Raw genomic sequence first — 22,394 nt, 5'->3', positions numbered from 1 at the left:
CCTTTAAATCCACCGTGGTCATGAATTGACCTTCCTGGATGGAAGGAAGAATAGTTCGAATGGTTTCCATCTTGAACGATGGAACCTTGAGAAACTTGTTTAAGATCTTGAGATCTAAGATTGGTCTGAACGTTCCCTCTTTTTTGGGAACTATAAACAGATTGGAGTAGAACCCCATCCCTTGTTCTCTTAATGGAACGGGATGAATCACTCCCATTTTTAACAGGTCTTCTACACAATGTAAGAATGCCTGTCTTTTTATGTGGTCTGAAGACAACTGAGACATGTGGAAACCTCCCCCTTGGGGGAAGTCCCTTGAATTCCAGAAGATAACCTTGGGAGACTATTTCTAGCGCCCAAGGATCCAGAACATCTCTTGCCCAAGCCTGAGCGAAGAGAGAGAGTCTGCCCCCCACCAGATCCGGTCCCGGATCGGGGGCCAACATTTCATGCTGTCTTGGTAGCAGTGGCAGGTTTCTTGGCCTGCTTTCCCTTGTTCCAGCCTTGCATTGGTCTCCAAGCTGGCTTGGCTTGAGAAGTATTACCCTCTTGCTTAGAGGACGTAGCACTTTGGGCTGGTCCGTTTCTACGAAAGGGACGAAAATTAGGTTTATTTTTTGCCTTGAAAGGCCGATCCTGAGGAAGGGCGTGGCCCTTACCCCCAGTGATATCCGAGATAATCTCTTTCAAGTCAGGGCCAAACAGCGTTTTCCCCTTGAAAGGAATGTTAAGTAGCTTGTTCTTGGAAGACGCATCAGCCGACCAAGATTTCAACCAAAGCGCTCTGCGCGCCACAATAGCAAACCCAGAATTCTTAGCCGCTAACCTAGCCAATTGCAAAGTGGCGTCTAGGGTGAAAGAATTAGCCAATTTGAGAGCATTGATTCTGTCCTTAATCTCCTCATAAGGAGGAGAATCACTGTCGACCGCCTTTATCAGCTCATCGAACCAGAAACATGCGGCTGTAGCGACAGGGACAATGCATGAAATTGGTTGTAGAAGGTAACCCTGCTGAACAAACATCTTTTTAAGCAAACCTTCTAATTTTTTATCCATAGGATCTTTGAAAGCACAACTATCCTCTATGGGTATAGTGGTGCGTTTGTTTAAAGTGGAAACCGCTCCCTCGACCTTGGGGACTGTCTGCCATAAGTCCTTTCTGGGGTCGACCATAGGAAACAATTTTTTAAATATGGGGGGAGGGACGAAAGGAATACCGGGCCTTTCCCATTCTTTATTAACAATGTCCGCCACCCGCTTGGGTATAGGAAAAGCTTCTGGGAGCCCCGGCACCTCTAGGAACTTGTCCATTTTACATAGTTTCTCTGGGATGACCAACTTGTCACAATCATCCAGAGTGGATAATACCTCCTTAAGCAGAATGCGGAGATGTTCCAACTTAAATTTAAATGCAATCACATCAGGTTCAGCTTGTTGAGAAATGTTCCCTGAATCAGTAATTTCTCCCTCAGACAAAACCTCCCTGGCCCCATCAGACTGAGTTAGGGGCCCTTCAGAAATATTAATATCAGCGTCGTCATGCTCTTCAGTATCTAAAACAGAGCAGTCGCGCTTACGCTGATAAGTGTTCATTTTGGCTAAAATGTTTTTGACAGAATTATCCATTACAGCCGTTAATTGTTGCATAGTAAGGAGTATTGGCGCGCTAGATGTACTAGGGGCCTCCTGAGTGGGCAAGACTCGTGTAGACGAAGGAGGGAATGATGCAGTACCATGCTTACTCCCCTCACTTGAGGAATCATCTTGGGCATCATTGTCATTCACATAAATCACATTTATTTAAATGAATAGGAATTCTGGCTTCCCCACATTCAGAACACAGTCTATCTGGTAGTTCAGACATGTTAAACAGGCATAAACTTGATAACAAGTACAAAAAAACGTTTTAAAATAAAACCGTTACTGTCACTTTAAATTTTAAACTGAACACACTTTATTACTGCAAATGCGAAAAAACATGAAGGAATTGTTCAAAATTTACCAAATTTTCACCACAGTGTCTTAAAGCCTTAAAAGTATTGCACACCAAATTTGGAAGCTTTAACCCTTAAAATAACGGAACCGGAGCCGTTTTGAACTTTAACCCCTTTACAGTCCCTGGTATCTGCTTTGCTGAGACCCAACCAAGCCCCAAGGGGAATACGATACCAAATGACGCCTTCAGAAAGTCTTTTCTAAGTATCAGAGCTCCTCTCACATGCGACTGCATGCCATGCCTCTCAAAAACAAGTGCGCAACACCGGCGCGAAAATGAGGCTCTGCCTATGCTTTGGGAAAGCCCCTAAAGAATAAGGTGTCTAAAACAGTGCCTGCCGATATTATTATATCAAAATACCCAGATAAAATGATTCCTCAAGGCTAAATATGTGTTAATAATCAATCGATTTAGCCCAAAAAAAGTCTACAGTCTTAATAAGCCCTTTTTGAAGCCCTTATTTACAATCGTAATAAACATGGCTTACCGGATCCCAGAGGGAAAATGACAGCTTCCAGCATTACATTGTCTTGTTAGAATGTGTCATACCTCAAGCAGCAAGAGACTGCTCACTGTTCCCCCAACTGAAGTTAATTGCTCTCAACAGTCCTGTGTGGAACAGCCATGGATTTTAGTGACGGTTGCTAAAATCATTTTCCTCATACAAACAGAAATCTTCATCTCTTTTCTGTTTCTGAGTAAATAGTACATACCAGCACTATTTCAAAATAACAAACTCTTGATTGAATAATAAAAACTACAGTTAAACACTAAAAAACTCTAAGCCATCTCCGTGGAGATGTTGCCTGTACAACGGCAAAGAGAATGACTGGGGTAGGCGGAGCCTAGGAGGGATCATGTGACCAGCTTTGCTGGGCTCTTTGCCATTTCCTGTTGGGGAAGAGAATATCCCACAAGTAAGGATGACGCCGTGGACCGGACACACCTATGTTGGAGAAAAGCACAGCTATCCTCCACCGGGATAGTGGTACGCTTAGCTAAAGTAGAAACTGCTCCCTCCACCTTAGAGACGGTTTGCCATAAGTCCCGTGTGGTGGCGTCTATTGGAAACATTTTTCTAAATATCGGAGGGGGTGAGAACGGCACACCGGGTCTATCCCACTTCTTAGTAACAATTTCAGTAAGTCTCTTAGGTATAGGAAAAACCTCAGTACTCGCCGGTACCGCAAAATATTTATCCAACCTACACATTTTCTCTGGTATTGCAACTGTGTTACAATCATTCAGAGCCGCTAACACCTCCCCTAGTAATACACTGAGGTTTTCCAGCTTAAATTTAAAATTTGAAATATCTGAATCCAGTCTGTTTGGATCAGAACCGTCACCCACAGAATGAAGTTCTCCGTCCTCATGTTCTGCCACCTGTGACGCAGTGTCTGACATGGCCCTAATATTATCAGCGCACTCTGTTCTCACCCCAGAGTGATCACGCTTACCTCTTAGTTCTGGTAATTTAGCCAAAACTTCAGTCATAACAGTAGCCATATCTTGTAATGTGATTTGTAATGGCCGCCCAGATGTACTCGGCGCTACAATATCACGCACCTCCCGAGCGGGAGATGCAGGTACTGACACGTGAGGCGAGTTAGTCGGCATAACTCTCCCCTCGTTGTTTGGTGAAATTTGTTCAATTTGTACAGATTGACTTTTATTTAAAGTAGCATCAATACAGTTAGTACATAAATTTCTATTGGGCTCCACTTTGGCATTGCAACAAATGACACAGGTATCATCCTCTGAATCAGACATGTTTAACACACTAGCAAATAAACTTGCAACTTGGAATACAATTCAATTAGAATATTATTAAAAACGTACTGTGCCTTTAAGAAGCACAGAAGATCTATGACAGTTGAAAATTAATAAATTGAAACAGTTATAGCCTCAATCCTTGTAAACAACACAACTTTAGCAAAGGTTTAATCCCATTAGCAAAGATAACTAATTCTGAAAGCAGGAAAAAAATTACAGAATAAACGTTTTTTATCTCAGTTAACTATAATTCTCACAGCTCTGCTGAGAGAAATTACCTCCCTCAAAATAAGTTTTGAAGACCCCTGAGTTCTGTAGAGATGAACCGGATCATGCAGGAAATACAATGAGCTGCTGACTGAAATATCTGATGCGTAGCAAAAGCGCCAAAAAAACGGCCCCTCCCCCTCACACACAGCAGTGAGAGAGAACAGAAACTGTCAGAAAAAAGATTAAGCAACTGCCAAGTGGAAAAATAGTGCCCAAACATTTATTCACTCAGTACCTCAGCAAATGAAAACGATTTTACATTCCAGCAAAAACGTTAAACATAATTTCTAGTTATTAAACAGCTTTATGTACTTCTTACAGTGTAATTCTAGTGAAGTACCATTCCCCAGAATACTGAAGTGTAAAGTATACATACATGACATTATATCGGTATGGCAGGATTTTCTCATCAATTCCATTGTCAGAAAATAAAAGCTGCTACATACCTCAATGCAGATTCATCTGCCCGCTGTCCCCTGATCTGAAGTTTACCTCTCCTCAGATGGCCGAGAAACAGCAATATGATCTTAACTACTCCGGCTAAAATCATAGCAGAACTCTGGTAGATTCTTCTTCAAACTCTGCCAGAGAGGTAATAACACACTCCGGTGCTATTTTAAAATAACAAACTCTTGATTGAAGATATAAAACTAAGTATAATCACCATAGTCCTCTCACACATCCTATCTAGTCGTTGGGTGCAAGAGAATGACTGGGAGTGACGTAGAGGGGAGGAGCTATATGCAGCTCTGCTGGGTGAATCCTCTTGCACTTCCTGTTGGGGAGGAGTAATATCCCAGAAGTAATGATGACCCGTGGACTAATCACACTTAACAGAAGAAAATGGCAAATCCTGCATTCTTAGCCGCCAGCTTGGCGATCTGAAAGGCGGCATCCGTAATAAAAGAATTAGCCAGCTTAAGGGCCTTAATTCTATCTAGTATTTCCTCTAAAGGAGTGTCAGTCTTAAGAGACTCTAAGGCGTCAAACCTAAAGGCAGCCGCAGTTGTAACTGGTACAATAAAAGCAGTCGGATGTAATAGAAAACCCTGATGAATAAATAGCTTTTTTAAAAGACCCTCCAACTTTTTATCCATAGGATCTTTGAAAGCACAACTGTCCTCAATAGGAATAGTTGTACGCTTAGTCAGGGTAGATATAGCTCCCTCCACCTTGGGGACCGTTTGCCAAGAATCCCGAACAGTGTCAGCTATAGGATACATTTTCTTAAAATTAGGATAAGGTGAGAACGGGATACCTGGTCTTTCCCATTCCCGCGTAACAATTTCCGAAATTCTCGTAGGAACCGGAAACACATCAGAATAAGAAGGAACCTCTAAGTATTTGTGCATCTTACACAATTTCTCTGGTGGTACCACAATAGTCACAGTCATCCAGAGACTCTAAAACCTTCCGACAGGTAACAGGCGTAGTTGTTCAAGCTTAAATCTAAAGGACATGACGTCCAAGTCAATCTGAGGCAATGCACTCCCTGAGTCGGAAAGCTCCCCCTCAGATAAAAGCTCCCTACCCCCTAAATCAGATCCCTGGGAGGGCACATTGGAGATAGCCATCAAAGTATCAGAAGTCGCAGGAACCAAAGTGGTGTCTGTCCTGCTGCGTCTGCCCTGTAATACTGGCAACTTGGATAACACTTCTGTAAGGGTGGATGACATAACTGCAGCCATATCCTGCAGAGTAAATGAAGTGGACGCTGTTGAAGAACATGGCGTCGCTTGAGTGTGTGTTAAGGGCTGTGACGCTTGGGGAGAAAGAATTGGAATACCATGAGTCTCACCAATCTGAGAAGCATCCTGCGCTATATCTTTATTAAGAAAAATTTGTTCTTTACATTGCAATGCCCTCTCAGTGCATGAGGGACAAAAAGTAAGCGGGGGTTCCACAATGGCATTTAAACACATGGAACAAGTACTGGCTTCAAGGACATCCATAGTAAAAAACAGAAACTGTAGACAATTACCTCAAACACTTTGTATGCACAATCTATTTAGCATAGAAACACTCCTTATGCACAATCTAGTTGTTTAGTTAATAAAACTACTGTGCCTTTAAGAAAATATGAAAAAACGTTTGCGCAGCACCCTTGTGCGGCTAAAGAAAACACCAATTGTGGCTTGTAATAAGATTGAAATTATTCATATCCCATTAGTAGTTAGATTAACCTTGTTTAACAAACTGCACCTTCAAAATAAAAACTTCAGTTTCAAACCTTGCCACAGCTCTGCTGCGGCGCTTACCTGCCCCCTCACACTGAGACAACAAGTGTCTAGACCACCTTAGTTCCACTACCCATGCGGTCCAGACAGAAGACACCGGAGTGGTCCGACCAACTCCCAACTTGGCACTGCGCTGCATCTGTTCACGCGCGAAAATGCCCCACCCATCGTGGGCGTGTCAAAGCGGAACTCCCGCGCGGCCCAGAACCTTTGTAATAAAAATAACAATGGAGCCACCGGAGTATTGCACTCCAAAAAAAAAAAACAGTGCCACACATGAAGCCAGTTCCCCTGCAGCCATGCCGCAAGCATATGCAGTATCTGTGTGATCGGAATTCACTCCGCAACCCCAGCGTCAGCCCACACATTAAAAGGTTTAATAAAGGTGAAACATACCCTTCAACCGCACCCCATATCAATAGCACCCCTTTAGAGGTCTCTTACACAAGCTAGATACAGAGGGGAGCAGAGAGAGGGGAGCAGAGAGAGGGGAAAGAGAGAGAAAGAGACCTTTCTGAGGTACCAAGTGTCACAGAAAAACAAAAGACTGCACATACCTCCATGTTGAGTAACATGACTCTTCCCACACTGCAAGAGGTCCTTCATCTCCTCTCAGAATCTGTGGGAACAACTGGGTCTTAGATAAACTTGCTAAGGCCATATGCATCAGGGCAGCCCCCATTGGAAGTCAGAGGACTGATGTAATCTGCACAGACACTAAAGCTGTACCCTGAGAAAAATACACACTGGCACCATTTAAAAATAATAAACATTTGATTGAAGAATCTAAACTAAAACCTCACTTTACCTCTTCCAATCACTAACACAGGCAAAGAGAATGACTGGAGTGGGAGGGAAGGGAGGAGCTATATATTCAGCTCTGCTGTGGTGCTTTGCTTCCTCCTGCTGACCAGGAGGCGAAATCCCATAAGTAAGGATGAAATCCATGTACTCATATCTTGTAAAAGAAATATACATTTGCTTCTAAAGGTACAGAAACCTGAACAAATGCTCCACAAGTGAAAACTTTTAATTAAAACGTACTATCACTTTAAGAATATAACACTCGCTTAAGATAGTCCTAGCCTGGAATAACTTCCAACCCAGGATGACTACCCCTATGTAGAGTGATATAAACTCTATAGAATAAGCCTAAAAATATTCTATGGCATACCAGCAAGGGATAAGGAAGGCATGATCTATTAAAAAACAAAGTATAAAATTTTTAAATTTTTGCACATTAGCCGTAATTATGAAAAAAATGTAGAACTCTAAAACATTCCACAATTACTCTCACAAATGTTTATTGACCAGAGCTCTCTGGATACAGGCTGAGCCCAATACTGCTCCGATCGCCGACGGAGCAGTTAAGAAAGTGTGGGTCACATGATCGGATCCAACTATAGCCGAAAATAGCGCCGTTCTCCTTCACTGTGAAGGAGGAGGAGACTAGGCAACAAAAGGCAAATGAAGCGCGAAAATTCTCTTGAACATCGCGCTTCATTTTTAACCTAAACGTATGTTCCTGAAAATATTAAAATTGCGCCGCTCCATTAGACCTACAAGAAAAAAAAACTGAGAAGACGTCTCACGAACAGTCCCAAAATTAAAGATAATAAAATCTTACAGTGTATGAAGAGATTTTATCCCACAAACCTCATACATATGACAAAATATAAGCTTGGAATGCACGCTAGAGGAAAAAAACTTAACCCCTCAAAGGCTACATTAAAGCCATAATAAATTTTCAAATTTTGTGATTATCTCTTGCATGAAATACAATAATCAAAGTAACCCTTGAAGCTGTATGTCTTCTGTCATAGTACCTGCGTCCTGCCTGAAATATTCCATAAAGGATATAAAAGTCACAAATACTGATGCAGTCTTTTACCCTTAAGTGCATGTCCCCAAGACATAGAAGACCAACGCACTTACCTGCATCTAGCCATCCGGCAGGAGGACAGCTCACCTGGTTTGAGAGGCACACCTCACATAGACCCGTGGAAAAACAACGAGACTGAGTAACGCTAATCAGGCTTTAAGGATAGGGCAGCAACAACTTTTGGGAGGCGCAGTGAGAATTATGTCCCACAAGTTCCCATTGCTTGAAAGCCACCAGTGCTCTACTGAAGAGACGGATATTGACTACGGCTACACCCTAGGACAAAGCAGCAAAATCTAGCACTGCTAAAAAATAATAAAATCTTGCTTGAAGAATCTTCTTTTCCCAACACCTAACTTTACCACTTCCTTGCTCTAACGTAGGCAAAGAGAATGACTGGGGTTGGTGGGAAGGGAGGTGATGTTTAACAGCTTTGCTGTGGTGCTCTTTGCCACCTCCTGCTGGGCAGGAGTGATATTCCCAATAGTAATTAGATGATTCGTGGACACATTGTGTGAGATATATATATATATATATATATATATATATATAATATATATATATATATATATATATATATATATATATATATATACATATATACATATATATACATACATATATACATACATATACACTTTTTTGTGCTAAATAAAGCACCTTTTCTAAAAATTCAGTGAGTGCAAGTTTCATCTATTCTGTATCAAACCGTTCCTGCACACTGGTAGATGCCTTTTAAGTGAGAGTGCAATTTCTCTGCTTTATTATACAGTATATATATATATATATATATATATATATATATATATATATATATATATATATATATATATATATATATATATATATATATATTATAATATATACACATATAATATATATATATTTATATATATATACACACACACACACATCTTTTTTAGTTTAGCCTGCTTTAACACAGACTTCCCTTTACGCCATAGCATCGCTGTGTAAATCATGCACACCCAGAAATTGCAAACAAAGTGTTATTTGTACTGTTCATCTGGAAGGCAGAAACCCACAGAGAAATTGGCTTCTATCAAGAACAAGTTACTGTCCCTTCACACATACATAAACAATAAGCATCCCATTCGCTTTCCTCCCTACATCTACGTAATAATGTTCAGGAATCACTAAACATCTTCACACCCCCTTATGAAACTATTCGCAAACCATACAAACTACAACAAATGTTTACATATTTTTAAATATACCTTACCCTGTATACCGTATATAAATACTACAGCTTCATTTGTACATCAGAATGCCTAAGGAAATGGCCACCCCTTCCCACGTGTGATGGGACTGCTTGGGCAGGATTGCACGTGAGCGCAAAACAGCACCGGCATGCAATCTTAAAGTTCGGCAGCGAATTTCTGCCCGCCAGAGGCGAGCTGGGGCAGACAGGGGCCCCATTTATACGCCCGTCCGCCCCAGCTTGATAAAGCGAGCCCTTACTATTCACCTGTATATTGCTTTTGTTATTTTCTTACAAAAGGATTTTTAATTTCTATATACACACACCCAGAAGCAGGTCTTATATGCTGAGATCACCACAGATACTTAATTCCCTCTTCCTCTTATGCAACGTATTTTTATTATGCAATATACAGGAAAATAAGTGCAGACATTGGAATATCAATGAGTTTTGGGGGGGGGGGGGGGTTTAGACTGAAAATTTGCTTTATAAACTCTTGCCTGAAGTTACTCAATGTAAAGAAATACTTTTTAGAAGTCTTCATTGTACTAACTTTCAACCACACATTAAAAAGGGACATAAAACAAGTTGGGAGAGACACAAAATATATGTACTTTTAATTACTTTACCTGCAAATTTATACTGCAGTGCCTCGTCATTAACCCTTTCATTTTAATTTCTGAATTGTAGAGCTTTAACTCGCTCCACACATTTCCTTTTATGGCTGTAGCTATAGCCACCTTTGTTTTGGTAAAATGCAGAAGAGAATAGGGATTATCTGCTGGAGCATGCCTAAACTGTGAACTCAGTTGAAATACAATGCCTCTGTCTAAACACTGATAAGGGGGGTGGAGTTAGCTGCTCCAGACAACACAGCTTTGTAACTAATTTTCCTTATTTTTGAAAATTTTAAAATACTTGCCAGCAATTTTTAAACAATTTTTGTATGCAAACTATTTTTACTTAACTAGCCCTTTTAGGATATGCACAGATCGCAACCTGTTTTATGGCACTTTAAAATGTTTTTTCCAACATTTACTGTCCCCTTAAAGGGATTCTCAAGACATACCATTCATACCTTATGCCATCATTCATTTAAGTCACCCAAAAGAGGTACAGTAATCCCCATTGAAAAACAGAACACACTAATGTAAAACCTATATTCACAGGGGGGAGGAAGGATTTGATGAGGGAGCAGGACAGCAGACAAGTTTGGGAGAATAAAACCACCCACATCAGTGGATTGTGAAAGGGACATGAAACTCATAATTTGTCCTTCATGATTCAGAGATAGCATACAATTTTAAACAGATATCCAATATACTGTAAACTGTTAACCAGAACTCAAGCAACAAAAAAAAAAAAAAAAAGATACTGTACATTAAAATTAACACTAACTTTTTGCTCTGCAGCTTCCTTTTTCTAGATGGCTCTCAAAAGGTGAAAGCAATACCTTTTAATGCCACCAGACCCTACATAACTGCTCTTGAAAGTTGTGAGCACAAGGCAGTCTGAGAATAGACATGCTGCCACTGGGTGCCCTTTACGGAACTTGCCGATAATCCTTTCTCCAGACCCTCTTGAAGAAAAGGCAAAATTCTAGGAATCCTAACTCTACTCCAAGAGTAGCCCTTGGATTCACACCAATAGAGATATTTACGCCATATCTTGTAGTAAATTTTCCTAGTCACAGGTTTATGAGCCTGAATCACGGTCTCTAAGACCGATTCTGAAAAGCCCCGCTTGAATAAAATTAGGCTTTCAATCTCCAAGCAGTCAGCTTCAGAGAAACTAGATTCGGATGAAGGAAGGGCCCTTGAAGTAGAAGGTCCTTCCTCAACGGAAGTCTCCAAGGTGGACGAGATGACATATCCACCAGATATACATACCAAATCCTGCGAGGTCACGCTGGTGCAATGTGGGTGACCAACACCTTCTCCTGCTTGATTCGAGCAATGACCCGAGGAAGAAGAGCGAATGGAGGAAATAGGTATGCTAGGCTGAAGGTCCAAGGTACTGCCAGGGCGTCTATCAGTACCGCCTGAGGGTCCCTGGATCTCGATCCGTACCTCGGAAGCTTGGCATTCTGACGAGATGCCATGAGATACAATTCTGGCTGACCCTATCTGAGAATCAGGCTGGAAAACACTTCCAGATGGAGACTGCTCCCATCCCAGAAAGCTGGCGTCTGTTGTCACAAGAGGGTCTGCAAAAGCAGGTTCCATTGGAGAGATGATCCTGAGACAACCATCATTGGAGAATCCCTTGTCTCCTGTTTCAGTAGTATTTGTGGAGACAAATCCGCATAATCTCTGTTCCATTGACTGAGCATGTCTAGCTGCAGAGGTCTGAGATGGAAACAAGTGAACAAGATGATGTCCATTGCTGCTACCATCAGCCCGAATACCTCCATGCATTGAGCCACTGATGGCCGAGGAGCGGACTGAAGCGCTAGGCAAGAATTGAAAATCTTTGATTTCCTGACTTCTGTCAGAAAAAATCCTCATTGATAGGGAATCTAGTATAGATCCCAAGAAGGTTACCCTTGTATTTGGAACTAAGGAGCTCTTTTCCAAATTTACCTTCCATCCGTGAGATTGCAGGAAGGATAACATTTCCGTGTGGGACCTTGCTTGTTAAATGGTGCCTGGACCAGATAGAGCGCCACTGTAATGCTCCGTAATCGAAGCACCGAAAACAGAGATCCCAGAATCTTTGAGAAAATCCTGGGAGCTGTGGCAAGACCGAAAGGAAGAGCTACAAATTGGAAGTGTTTGTCTAGAAAGGCAAACCTTAGAAACTTGTGATGATCCCTGTGAATGGGAACATGCAGGTATATGTCCTTTAAATCCACAGTTGTCATAAATTGACCCTCTTGGACCAAAGGAAGAAAGGAATGAATATTTTCCATCTTGAAGGACGGTACTCTGAGGAATTTGTTTAGACTCTTGAGATCTAAAAATGGTCTGAAGGTTCCCTCTTTTTTTGGAACCACGAACAGATTGGAATAAAATCCCAGACCAAGATCCTGCATCGGAACAGGAACTATCATTCCCAGGTCGGAGAGGTCCCATACACATTGTTTGAACGCCTCTTTTTGTCTGGTCTACAGATAATCTTGAAAGCAGAAACCGGTCTCTTGGAGGAAAACTTTTGAACTCTAGTTTGTATCCCTGGGACACTAATTCTACTGCCCAGAGATCCTAAACATCTCGAGCCTGAGCGAAAAAGGAAAGATTGCCCCCGACAATATCCGGTCCCGGATCGGGGGCATGCTCTTCATGCAGTCTTTGATTCAATAGCAGGCTTCTCGGATTGTTTTCCTTTATTCCAAGACTGACTGGGCCTCCAGGAGGGTTTGGACTGTTTCTGCTTAGAGGTGGAAGAATTTCCTTTGAAATTTCGAAAGGAACGAAAATTACTCTGACGTCCCTTTAGCTTGTTTCTCTTATCCTGAGGGAGAAGATTATTTCCGTCAAGCCCGGTCCAAACAAGGTGTAAGGAATCGCTAGAAGTTTAGACTTAGATGACACATCCGCAGACCAAGGTTTTAACCATAAGGCTCTGCGAGCTAAGACGGCAAAGCCTGAAATCTTTGCTCCCAGCTTGATAACCTGTAGGGAAGCATCAGTAATAAAAGAATTAGCAAACTTAAGGGTTTTTATCCTATCCTGAATTTCATCAAGGGGAGTGTCTGTCCTAACAGCATCAGACAACGCATCAAACCAGTATGCGGCGCTAGTGACGGTAGCAATGCCACAGTAACCCCTGGTGTAAGTACATCTTCTTGAGTAACCCCTCTAATTTTTTATCCATCGGATCCTTAAAGGCACAACTATCCTCTATGGGTATAGTAGTTCTCTTGGCCAGAGTGGAAACTGCCCTTCCACGGTACGGTTTGCCAAGACTCCTTGATAGAATCTGCTATGGGAAATATCTTTTTAAATATAGGAGAAAGAGAGATACCCGGTCTCTCCCATTCCTTAGCAATGATCTCAGTAGCTCGATCTGGTACAGGAAAAACCTCCACCAAGGAAGGTACATCAAAATATTTGTTTCGCTTATTGGATTTGTTAGGATTAACTACGACCGTGGTGTCGCAGTCGTCCAATGTAGCTAAAACCTCCTTGAGTAACAGACAGAGGTGTTCTAGCTTAAACCTGAAAGATACAACTTCAGTATCAGCAAGAGGAATTACACGGTCAGAATCTGACATTTCACCTTCAGATGCTACTAAGGTATCCTCCTCAGGCTTCTGGGAGGGGGCATTTGAAATAACTGCGTCAGAAACCTCGCTTACTTAATGTCTGTTTTTCCTCTTACATTTTCCCTGTAACATGGGAAAATCAGACAATGCATCAGAAACTGCAGAAGACATGAGAAGCGATGTCTTGCAGCATAACCCCAGAACGAGTTAGAGAGGAAGCGCAGGGCACTGCTTGTGTGGGCGGTAAACTTTGGGACGCTTGAGAGCTGCGGCATGAATTGAAAATTGTCAGACTCCTGAACAACATCCACATTGGAACATGTTGGCTCAGAAAAAAGTCTATCCCTATAAAGGCCTCTATACAAGAGGAACAAAAAGGGATTGGTGGTTCCACATTGGCATCAAAACACAAAGAGCAAGTGACAATTTGCAAAGCCTCTTGGTCCATTCTGACTCACAATGGATCAATTTATCAATAAGTTAAATTTTTAATAAAGAAAAATTGACAAAAAGTTACTGTCTCTTTAAAATTTAAACCGCAACTTTTTTACTCTAAACTGCAGAATGAGGTATACAGTTAAATAGAAAAAAGACACCTCAGCTCTATGCTGAGGTGCCTACCTGCCCTGCAACACCGGAGATTAGTCCCTTTAGCAGACTAAACGATCCGGACTCCAGCAGGAGACTATCCTAGTCGAGTTCCGCTCCTAGAATCACATGCTTCCAGGAACCTATGCGTTTCTAGTCAGCCCCCTGAAACTCAGTCTCCTCCACTCTCAGATGCAAGAAAAATGTCGCGCAATGATGAGATTACGCCTCACTTAGCTCCGCCCCTCATGGGCGTGTCTAAATCTCCAGATCGATATATTTGTTAAAGTTTAACCGCCGGGAGAAGTGGAACCACCATAGTTTTACACAATAAGCAGCTCTCTCAGCCCCAGTGGCTGCATAACATTGCTGTCAAAGAATCCTCTCCAGTAAGTAGAGTTAAAATGTCCATTGAGAGAATAAAGTGCTTTAAAAACGGTCCCTTCTTCTATAAAAATAAAGTGCCCACTTTTTCTGAGTGACTTGCCTTCCCAGAAATAAAGTCAGCGCTTACCTCACAAATCTGCCCGACAGCAGGGCAGCTCACCAGGCTTGAGAGGTCCTCTCCCTCACATAGACCTGTGGAAATAAAAAAGACTGAGCATTTTCTCTCAGACTTTCATAATTAGGGCAGCATAAAATATGGGAGGCGCAGTCAGAATTATGTCCCACAAGTTCCCATTGCTCTAAAGCCACCATTGTTCTACTGAAGAGACTGATATGGACTATGGCTACAACCCAGGACAAAGCAGCATAATCTTGTACTACTTTAAAATAATTAATAAACTCTTGATTGAAGAATCTTTCCTAACACCTAACTTTACCACCTCCTTGCACTTAAAGGGACACTAAACCACAATTTTTTCTTTCATGATTCAGATAGAGCATGCCATTTTAATCAATTTTCTAATTTACTCCTCTTATCAATTTCTTTGTTCTCTTGCTATCTTTATTTTAAAAGCAGGAATGTAAATCTTAGCAGCCAGCCCATTTTAGATTCAGCACCATGGATAGCACTTGCTTATTGGAGGATTACATTTACCCACCAATAAAGCAAGCATAACCCAGGTTCTCCACCAAAAATGGGCCGGCTCCTATGCATTACATTCATGCTTTTAAAATAAAGATAGCAGGAGAACAAAGAAAAATTGATAATAGGAGTAAATTAGAAAGTTGATTACATTTGCATGCTCTATCTGAATCATGAAATAAACAAATTGGGTTTAGTGTCCCCTTAACGAAGGCAAAGAGAATGACTGGGGTGGGAGGGAAGGGAGGTGATATTTAAAAGCTCTGCTGTGGTGCTCTTTGTCGCCTCCTGCAGGGCAGGAGTTATATTCCCAATAGTAATTAGATGATCCGTGGACTCATCGTGTCATTAAAAAGAAATAGTGTTCTGCCATGGGCTGCCTGAGGCGCTCAGCACGGCAAACACTTCAGACAAAAAGGAACTTTCAGCATGAAGTATTTTATACTTAGTGACTGAAAGTCCTTTATTTTTTCCCAATGGTAAATCCTAGCATTTCACAAACGCTATCATTTATTATCACTAAGCAAATTTACTCAATTCTCTTTGTATCCTATGTTGAAACAGCAGCAATGCATTACTGGGAGCAATCTGAACACATCAATTAAAAGGGACACACAAGTCAAAATAAACTTATGATTCAGACAGAGCATGCAGTTTTAAAGACACTTTCTAATTTACTTCCATTATAAAATTTTGCAGTCTTTTTATTAACACATTCTGGGGAACAAAATCCTACTGAGCATGAAAATGAGAGAACAAATTATGCTTACCTGATAATTTTATTTCCATCTGTACGAGGAGAGTCCACGGCTTCATTCATTACTTGTGGGAAATACAGAACCTGGCCACCAGGATGCGGCAAAGACACCCAAGCCAAAGGCTTAAATACCTCCCCCCACTCCCCTTGACATTCTGCTGAGGGAACAAGGAACAGTAGGAGAAATATCAGGGTATAAATGGTGCCAGAAGAAAAAGCAAAAGAACATTTAGGTCCGTCCAACAGAGAATCGGGCGGGAGCCGTGGACTCTTTGTACTGATGAAAAGGAAATGATCAGGTAAGCATAATTTATGTTTTCCATTTTAATACAAGGGAAATGCCCAAGCTCTAGAGGACACTGAATAAAAACGGGAGGGGAAAAAAAAAAAAAAAAAAAGGAGGCGGACACTAGACTGAGGGCACCACAGCCTGTTAAACCTCTCCCAAAATCTGTAAAACTTTGAAAAAGTATGTAAGGAGGACCAGGTAGCCACCTTACAAATCTGCTCCATAGAGGCCTCATTCTTGAAGGCCCAAGAAGCCGCCACAGCTCTAGTTGAGTGGGCCGTAATACTCTGAGGAGGCTTATGTCCCGCTGTCTCATAATCCAGGCGAATCATGCTCCTCAGTCAAAAAGATAGGGAAGTGAAAGAAGCCTTCTGCCTTTTGCGCTTCCCCAAACAACAAACAATGCTGAAGTCCGTCTGAAATCCTACGTAGCCTGAAGATAAAACTTCAGAGCTCGAACCACATCCAAGTTATGAAGTAAACGTTCGTTTGAAGAAGGGTTAGGACACAAGGAAGAAACTACAATCTCCTGATTAATGTTGCGATCAGACACAACCTTAGGGAGAAATCCCAACCCAGCGCGAAGGACAGCCTTATCGGCATAAAAAAAAACAAGTAAGGAGGCTCACATTGCAAGGCCGCAAACTCAGAGCCTCTGCATGCCAAAGCAATAGCCAGTAGAAAAAGAACCTTCCAAGACAGAATCTTAATGTCAAGAGAATTCATAGGCTCAAATGGGGTCTTCTGCAAAACCCTAAGAACCAGATTCAAACTCCAAGGAGGAGCAGAATGTCTGAATATAGGCCTGATCCTGGATAGAGCCTGAAGAGATTGCATATCAAGAAGCTCAGCGAGCTTCTTGTGTAACATAGATAAAGTTAAAATTTGTCCCCTCAAGGAACTAGCGACAAGTCCCTTCTCCAAGGCATCCTGAAGGAAGGAAAGAATCCTGGATACTCTGACCTTGTGCCAAGAATATCAACAAGTCTCACATCAGAGTAAGTATGTCCTCCACAGCTTATGATAGATGTGACAGGTGACCGGCTTCCTGGCTTAAAATGAGAGTATCAATCACACTATCAGAAAACCCTCTTGACTAAGACTAAGCGTTCAATCCCCACAGAGTCAGCCTCAGAGAATATAGATTTTGATGCACAAAGGGGCCCTGTACTAGCAGATCCCTGCGACAGTGCAACCTCCATGGAGGAGACGATGACATCCCCACCATATCTGCAAACCACATCCTCCGCGGCCACGGCGGAGAAATCAGAATAGTTGATGCGGGCCACTACTCGAGGTAGAAGTGGTAATGGAGGAAATATGTAAACTAGGTTGAATCCCCAAGGTACTGCCAAGGAATCTATCAGTTCTGCCTGGGGATCCCTGGACCGCGACCCATATTTGGGTAGCTTGAAGATGAGTCTGGACGCCATGAGATCTCTCTGGAGTCCCCCAATCTGTTGCAAATCTCTGCAAACACTTTGGGGTGAAGAGACCATTCCCCTGGATGAAATGATTGTCCGCTGAGAAAATTTGCTTCCTAGTTGTCCACACCCGGGATGTGGATTGCTGACAGAGAGCAGCTGTGGGTTTCCGCATAATCCAGAATCAGATACTTCCCTCATGGCTAGGGAGCTTCTCGTTCCCCCCTGGTGGATAATGTAAGCCACAGAGGTAATGTTGTCCGACTGGCATCGGATGAACTGGGACAAACCCAGGAGGGGCCACGCCCTCAGAGCGTTGAAAATCGCTTGAAGTTCCAGGATGTTGATCGGAAGAAGCAACTCCTCCTGTGCCTTCCTGACACTCTAAACAGCTCCCCATCCGGAGAGGCTCACGTCTGTAGTCACAATCTCACAGGATGGTCTCAGGAAATATGTCCCCTGGGAAAGCTGATCTGGACGAAGTCACCAAGAGAGGGGATAGATCTGAGTGATCGCCATTCCATTTCCTCAGCATGCACAACTGAAAAGGTTGTAGATGGAACCTTGTGAATGGAATGACATCTATTCTGGATACCATGAACCCAATCACCTCCATACACTGGGCCACAGATGGCTTTGAGGAGGTCTGAAGGGCAAGAAAGCAGGATGCAATTTTGCAACGTCTCTGGTCTGTCAGGAATATCTTCATGGATATGGAGTCTATTATCGTGCCTGATGAAAGGCAAAGTAGTGGGGAGGTATTTAAGCCTTTGGCTGGGGTGTCTTTGCCTCCTCCTGGTGGCCAGGTTCTGTATTTCCCACAAGTAATGAATGAAGCCGTGGACTCCTCGTATTAATATAGAAAAATAAAAGGTCAGAATTTTTATTTATTATATTAAATTCAAAGTAGGTGTTAAATCATTGTCTTTTTATTATGCAATTCTACTGCATTGAGTAGTTCTTTAAGCGGATGGATGGATGGATGTGTGTGTGTGTGTGTGTGTGTGTGTGTAGCTGCTAGCTCTCACTAATGCAGTACTGTTCATGTGCCTACCTAGGTATGTTTTTCATCTATGGATAGACTATGAAAGAATTTGGAGTTTATGTCCCTTCAAGTAACAAATGTATAATATTTTTCCCACTGACTGCACTTGATTGACAAATTGTAAATATATATACATTTCTAATAATTAAAACTGGCATTGAAGACTGGCTAGTTGACCATTTTTCTATGCTAAACAAAATGTTCTTATATTACACCAATTGCAAATACTCAAAACAGTGATTGTGAACAATGTCTAATAGAAAAAAAAAAAAAAAAACAATGGCACAATGTTTACATTACAGAAAACAGCTGGTTATGCACCCATGCATGTCACTAAGCACTAAAAACATAATAAAAATTGTATGGGCAACAAAAGTAACTTCTGTAATTTAGTTGTACATGCATTTCATGTTCTCCCACCTTAGCAAGCATTCAAGCAAAAGTAATTGTTGATTAGGCTTTATGAGTTAAAAAAAAAAAAATATTACATACATGGCTTGAAATTTCCAGTGGTCCCGGACGACTTATAAATTTGACCTTTTCCTATCTAACATTGGGTGGACTACTAAAAAGTTTAACATGAGCACATCAGGGATTGGTAAACTAATTTGGGTTATGCTGAGCAGCTTTAACCCTACAAAGTGCACCAGTGAAACAGCATACATATACAACCAATGATCTCAAATTCCCAAGAAAGGCATATTTGCACGTCTAGAGCACTTTGAGGTGCTTTGATAATACAGTTATCCGTCTCAAATTTATGTTGTTTTGGTTTTAAATAGGCAATTCGTACAAATAAGTCAGTCACTTTGTATGCAAAGTAAACAGGGGGCGCTATACACCACACAATACTTTGATTATTCTTCTGGATTAGACACAGGGATTTTTCTTTTATTTAAAGTCACCAGGGCAGCTCCTCTTAAGGTGCAGGAAAAACAACATGTATCTACAAGGTATAAACAAAAGGGCACCTCATGGTGTAGACCAGCGTTTCTCAACCGTGGTCCTTACGTACCCCCAACAGGCCAGGTCTTCATAATAGCTGAACCAGTGTACTGGTGAAGTAATCAGCTGATCAGTAACCATGGTTACTAACCTGCTCTCATCCATCAAATGATTACTTCGCAAGTGCTCTGGCTCAGCAATAAAGAAAACCTGGCCTGTTGGGGATATTTGAGGAACGCGGTTGAGAAACACTTGTGTAAACATGAAAGACCAGGCACTGCTACGTAGCAAAAACATCAAAATTTATTGAAGATTGCAAAAAAAAAAAAAAAAAAAAAAAAAAAAAAAAAAAGTATATACCCCGACAAGGAAAAAATGTCTTACGCGTTTTGCGCCCACTGGTGGCACTTAATCATAGTTAGTCTATGATTAAGCACCACCAAGGGGGCACGAAACACATGACATTTTTTCCTTGTCTGGGTATATACCTTTTTTATGCCGTCTTAAAAATTTTTTTTTTTTTTATTGAACTCTCATACCAAGCAGTGCCTGCTCTTTTGTGTGTGGACACCCCTGTTTTTACACTGGTGTAGACTATGATTTATGAAAAATAAAATCCCAGATGGGTCACTTATAAGTGAGATGACACAATAGTTAATTAGTACAAATAGGCAGGCTGTATGTTGTATTTTGGCAATAGTTGTTAAAAGGGACACAATATGCTTTTAAATGTTTTTAATAAGATAGATAATCCCTTTATTACCAATTCTCCAGTTTTGCATAACCAACACTTATATTAATATACTTTTTATCTCTGTGATTACCTGTATCTAAGCCTCTGCTTAGATGCACTGAGACTGCCCTTTATCTCAGTGCTTTTTACAAACTTGCATTTTAAACAATTCGTGCTGGCTCCTGCATAACCATTATTCTTCATGCAAGTGAGCACAGTGTTATTTATATGGTACACATGAACTAGCACTGTCTAAAAAGCACTGAGTTAAAGAGGTGGCCTGCAAGGACCTAGGGGTCGATGTATCAACCACTTCGGCAAGCTTTTGCCTGCCTACGACTGCAGGTTGCCACAACAGAACCTGCACGCCGTATTTAAAAAGCAGCGGTCATTAGACTGCTGCTTCCCTACACTTTCGCTACCTCTTAGGTGACGAATTTCAATCTCCCCAGTCTAGTCCGACAGGGGAGATTGACAGCTCCTGCCCGTGCGTAATTGGCTGTGCACGGGCGGGATTGCATGTGAGCGCTAAATAGCGCTCGTGTGCAATGCTGAATTGCGCCAGGGGAATTCAGCCCGCCAGAGGCTTGTATATGCGCCCCTGTCCACCTCAGCTTGATAAATTTCCCCCTTAGAATCAGACAAATTTAGGAAGTATATTAATATAACAATTTTTAAAATAAAATTTAAATCCAGGCATACATAATTTTCTTGGGATGTATATTTGGGTCATTCGGCAGCTAACTAATGGGGAATATGATGGATACCAGTGGCATTCGGCTCTTTTCGGAGCTGGATTTCTTTTTGTGAAAGTGCCACACACGAAGATCAGGGCAAATCCAGATCTTCGTGTGTGGCACTTTCCCAAGAAGAAATCTGTTCCAAAAACAGTCAAATGTCACTGGCGGCTGCATTAATCTCCATTCGTTAGCTGCCGAAGGACACATCCCTCTAAGATTTTCTCTGATGCAACTGTGAGATAAAGACTTAAAAAAGAAAATTTATGCTTACTAACATTCACCTTAAAATGTGGAAGCTTCTGGCTTTTAAATACACAAATGAGGAAAAACTCTGGCATTAATGTCTTTTTTTGCTTAAGAATATAGCTGTATGTATAATACAAAAATGTGAGTTAGAGATAAACTTTGAAGTCACGACTTCCAGCATTTATAAAACCCATGTGTACTGTACATTACCATTATTTTGTATTTGATTTTCAATCCCTTTAAAGAGACTAAATTTAAAATTAAAGTGAATGTCAATTTTCAGTAATGAGTGCCCGGTTTTTAAAAATATTTTTAAAAACAGGGGCACTTTCATTGATGAAAGTTTACATTGCACCGGATTTGTAGAAATACTTACCTTTTACTTCTGCAAAGCCGGATCAAAGATCCCCCGCCGCCTTCTTCCTGTTGTACAACCACAGCAATGACGAAACTGGCTTCCTCCAATCACAGCCGGGCATCACGAGATGGACGCTCTGGGGTGCAAGCCATGATTGGAGGAAGCCGGTTTTGACATTTCTGACGTCAGTACAGAGGAACTGAGGCTGGGATCGGCGATCCGGCTTTGCAGAAGTAAAAGGTAAGTATTTCTACAAATCCGTTGCAATGTAAATTTTCATCAATGAAAGTGCCCCTGTTTTTAAAAGTATTAACCCTTTGAGTGCTAAGCTGAATTCTATATTTTTCTGTTTACTATTTAATTTTTTTTTTTACTTTTTTATTTTTAACTTTTATTTTTCCCCCCAGATCCCCAAGACTTATACCATTGGAAAGGTTAGGCGATTACCTTTCCAATGGTAGGTCTTGGGGGTCTGTAGCTGGTTAGATCCCTGAGATACAGGTTTCTAAGCAGCATGCCCCCTTTCCCTATACTTTGTATGGACAATTTTAAATAAAGTTGCGTGGTGACGTCACCACGCGTGACGGGAAGCCCCGGCAATGCCTGACCCTATGTAGGCCCGATCGCCGGGGTAGGAGCTGGTGGGGGCCCCCAG

The 22,394-nt window shown here is 41.6% G+C and overlaps 1 protein-coding gene across 4 annotated transcripts in view; it reads right to left on the bottom strand.

The window, feature by feature from the left end:
* Nucleotides 1-22,394, bottom strand: part of CSNK1A1 (casein kinase 1 alpha 1) — a 173,530-nt gene that overhangs the window by 89,438 nt on the left and 61,698 nt on the right. The gene's annotated exons all lie outside the window — the stretch shown is intronic.

This window comes from Bombina bombina, chromosome 6 (genome assembly GCF_027579735.1).
Source record: "Bombina bombina isolate aBomBom1 chromosome 6, aBomBom1.pri, whole genome shotgun sequence".
Classification (NCBI taxonomy): domain Eukaryota; kingdom Metazoa; phylum Chordata; class Amphibia; order Anura; family Bombinatoridae; genus Bombina; species Bombina bombina.
This window is presented reverse-complemented; position numbering and strand designations above follow the sequence as displayed.